The sequence below is a fragment of the Capricornis sumatraensis genome, chromosome 8 (genome assembly GCF_032405125.1).
Source record: "Capricornis sumatraensis isolate serow.1 chromosome 8, serow.2, whole genome shotgun sequence".
Taxonomy (NCBI): domain Eukaryota; kingdom Metazoa; phylum Chordata; class Mammalia; order Artiodactyla; family Bovidae; genus Capricornis; species Capricornis sumatraensis.
Window position 1 is genome coordinate 22930456 of NC_091076.1, and position 4560 is coordinate 22935015.

Consider the following 4560-nt stretch of genomic DNA (forward strand, 5'->3'; position numbering starts at 1 on the left):
ATGCTATCTAGGTTGGTCATAACTTTTCTTCCAAGGAGTAAGCGTCTGTTAATTTCATGGCTGCAGTCACCATCTGCAGTGATTTTGGAGCCCCCCAAAAATAAAGTCTGACACTGTTTCCACTGTTTCCCCATCTATTTGCCATGAAGTGATGGGACCAGATGCCATGATCTTCGTTTTCTGAATGTTGAGCTTTAAGCCAACTTTTTCGCTCTCCTTTCACTTTCATCAAGAGGCTTTTTAGCTCCTCTTCACTTTCTTCCATAAGGGTGGTGTCATCTGCATATCTGAGGTTATTGATATATCTCAGCAATTAAAAAGAATACATTTGAATCAGTTCTAATGAGGTGGATGAAACTGGAGCCTATTATACAGAGTGAAATAAGCCAGAAAGAAAAACACCAATACAGTATACTAACGCATATATATGGAATTTAGAAAGATGGTAGCGATAACCCTGTATACGAGACAGCAAAAGAGACACAGATGTATAGAACAGTCTTTTGGAGTCTGTGGGAGAGGGAGATGGTGGGATGATTTGGGAGAATGGCACTGAAGCATGTATATTATCATATGTGAAATGTATCACCAGTCCAGGTTTGATGCATGATACAGAATGCTCAGGGCTGGTGCACTGGGATGACTCAGAAGGATGGAATGGGGAGGGAGGTGGGAAGGGGGTTCAGGATGGGGAACACGTACACCAGCAGCAGATTCATGTTAATGTATGACAAAACCAATACAATATTGTAAAACAATTAGCCTCAAATTAAAATAAATAAATTTATAAAAAAATAAACTGTGATGTTGGAGAAGACTCTTGAGAGTCCCTTGGACTTGCAAGGAGGTCCAGCCAGTCCATCCTAAAAGAGATGGAATAGTCAGTCCTGAATATTCATTGGAATGATTGATGTTGAAGCTGAAACTCCAACACTTTGGCCCCCTGATGCAAAGAGCTGACTCATTTGAAAAGACCCTGACGCTGGGAAAGATTGAAGGCAGGGGGATAAGGGGACAACAGAGGATGAAATGGTTAGATGGCATCACCAACTCAATGGACATGAGTTTGAGTAAACTCCTGGAGTTGGTGATGGACAGGATGCCTGGTGTGCTGCAATACATAGGGTTCCAAAGAGTCAGACACAACTGAGTGACTGAACTGAACTGAACTGAAATATTTAACTAAGTCACTTTCCTGTATAGCAGAAATGAAATACAACATTGTAAATCAACTACAGTTCAATAAAATTTTTAGAAAGAGATTAATGGATAATAAAGTAGAAAATTTCTTCTCATAAAAAAATAAAATGCAATTCTTAATATTGACCACTTAAAACATAAGTGCTATGCTTGCTACATGCTAAATAAGCATTCAAGTAAGAATAAAGTCATCATTTTTAATACACATTAAAAAGAACTTGGAGATGAATTGATAGCCTGCATTATTTTATACATTTTCTCCTATAACAGTATGTCCCTGTACAGGGGCATATTCTTAAGCAGCCACAGTGAAATCTTTAGTCACTGAGCAGTCACTGTCTGCTAGGCATTGTCTATGAACCAGGATAGTGATCTCTTCACCCACCTGACAGTGAGTTAAGTCAGTATCTAGCCCCTATCTCACTGTATTTTTGATTGGACCAAACTTGTTACCTCCTGCATTAGTCCAGGTCCTTTGTGAAGCAAGATGCCAAGACAAGGTTAAACGTGTAACATCTGTCAGGGCAAATAAGGCAGGAGCTAGAGGAAGCTGGGGGAGATATTAGACTGGTGAGGCTGATGGTAAGGCACAGAGAATTCTTGAGCCAAATCCCATGGGAGGAGTCCCCTATCTAGCAAGAACATGCCTGCTTAAAAAAAATCCCTGTTCTTTTCAGTCATTTTAGCTGGGAGCAGCAGTGGGAACATGGCCTTGGTACTAGTGTAGTGATGATCGATTTCAGAGTGCAGAGACAGGGCTGATCAGCCATTCACACTTCCTAAAGTAGTAGATCTGAGATGTGCATGTTCATATCATCACAAGGAACTCAAGTATAAAATATGATGCTTTGGGACTTCCCTGGTGTCCCAATAGCTAAGACTCTAAGCTCCCAAAGCAGGGGGCCCGGGTTTGATCTCTGGACAAGGAATTAAGTCTATCACGCTGCAAATAAAGATCCCATGTGCTGCAATTAAGACCCAGCAAGGCCAAATAAATACATAATGTTTAAAAAATGTTTACTTCATTAAAAATTATTTTAAAAACAAAAATATTTAAAGCAAAAAAATAAGAAAAATGTGCTATGGTCTTTATTACATATGATGAAACAAAAAATATGACAGTGATCACCAAAGGATGGAAACGAAAAGGAAAGTATACTTTTTTTTTTGGTAATTTTTATTTTACTTTATTTTACTTTACAATACTGTATTGTTTTTGCCATACATTGACATGAATCCACCACGGGTGTACATGCGATCCCAAACATGAACCCCCCTCCCACCTCCCTCCCCACAACATCCCTCTGGGTCGTCCCTGTGCACCAGCCCCAAGCATGCTGTATCCTGCATCGGACATAGACTGGTGATTCGATTCTTACATGATAGTATACATGTTTCAATGCCATTCTCCCAACTCATCCCACCCTCTCCCTCTCCCTCTGAGTCCAAAAGTCCGCTATAAGGTTTTTAATATTTACAGTTATAAGCTTTTATTTTTAGATAGATTTTAATAAGGTAAAGTTACATATTGTTATCATTATTAGAAACCACTATTAAAATGTGATACAGTTAATAAGCCAACAGAGGAGATACAGGAGAATACTAGAAAGTTCTCAGGGCTTCCCAGGCAGCACAGTGGTATAGAACCCACTTGCCAATGCAGGAGACTCAGGTTCAATCCATGGGTCAGGAAGATCCCCTGGAGGAGGAAATGACAACCTACTTTGGTATTCTTACCTGGAGAATCCTATGGATAGAGGAGTCTAGCAGGCTACAGTCCATAAGTGCTGCAGAGTTTGACAAGGTTGAGTGAGGACACAAATACAAATAATTTTTGCACAATCAAATAATTTGAAGAAGGCAGGAAAAGACGAGAGTAAAGGATCAGATGGGATGAGAAGAAAACAAACAGCAAGACTGTGGGTTTAATTCAGTAAATACACTGAATAGAAATAATCTAAACCTGCCAATTAGAAGACTGAAAAAGTTACACTGGATAAAGAAAAATTTAAAATTCCATTATATGCAGTTTAAATAAATCACATTTCAAATGAAAATGAGATATTTTCTTAAAGCAGAGGATGGACAAAGATATGCTGTGTAAGAATTAATGATAAGAAGTCTGAAACAGCTATACATTTCTGACATAGTATACTTTTCGACTTGAAATATCAACAAACATCATGAGTATATTTCACAGTATTTCAAGTATAAAGCAATAAAAACACATAATTCTAAATGTATTATACAGAACACATTTAACACCACCTAATAACAGACCTTCAAATACATAAAGCAAATGCTGACAGAATGGAAAGGAGATACAGAAAAAGTCACATATAAAGTTGGAGGTTCAACAGTCCCCTTTCAGTAACTGATAAAGCAAGCAGAGAGAAAATCATTATAGACAAGAAGACATATGAACTACCAAATGACAGGAACAAAATGACATTTATGCATCATTTTACTCAACAACAGAATACAGAATTTTTTTCAAGTGTCAATGGACAACTCACTAAGATCAACCATATCCTGGGACATTAAACTAGCTTACAAGTTTGGAAGAACTGAAAGTATACAGAGTATATTCTCTGACTACTGTGTAATTAAATTTTAGAAACTAAGAACAGATCACTGCAAAAATTGTGTTAAGAGATAAGATCATGGAAGAATAGGATTTAGTATCTCTCTGGTTTGGAAGAAAAGGAAAGAGAAGAAAGAAGCACAGATTAAAACTGACTAAAAATTTGAACCCGGGAACTATGAGCAGGATAGTAGAAATGGAGAAATAAGGAGTGGAGAGGATAAGGAGCTAGATTTTAGCCTAGATGATAAAATGTTGGCAAAAATCTTCAAAAGGAAATGGTAAGTAAGAAAAAAATTGGCAATGGAAAAGCAGCTTGTGAGAAAAGGGTCAAAATACAAATTAGGATACTCTGATCACAGAGGAATGGTGAATTGTTCCAAGCAGAAATATTTAAAGACAGAATAGTCAAAGGCTGAGTAAATATTTCTTCAATTCATGAATTCACAGAAGCCAAAAAATAAAAGAAAAAAAAGAGAGAGGGAATTTCTCTCTCTTTGTTGAGAATAGTTGGGGAAACAGTGGAAACAGTGGCTGACTTTATTTTTCTGGGCTCCAAAATCACTGCAGATGGTGATTGCAGCCATGAAATTAAAAGATGCTTACTCCTTGGAAGAAAAGTTATGACCAACCTAGACAGCATATTCAAAAGCAGAGATATTACTTTGCCAACAAAGGTCCGTCTAGTCAAAGCTATGGTTTTTCCAGTGGTCATGTATGGATGTGAGAGTTGGACTATAAAGAAAGCTGAGTGCAGAAGAACAAATGCTTTTGAA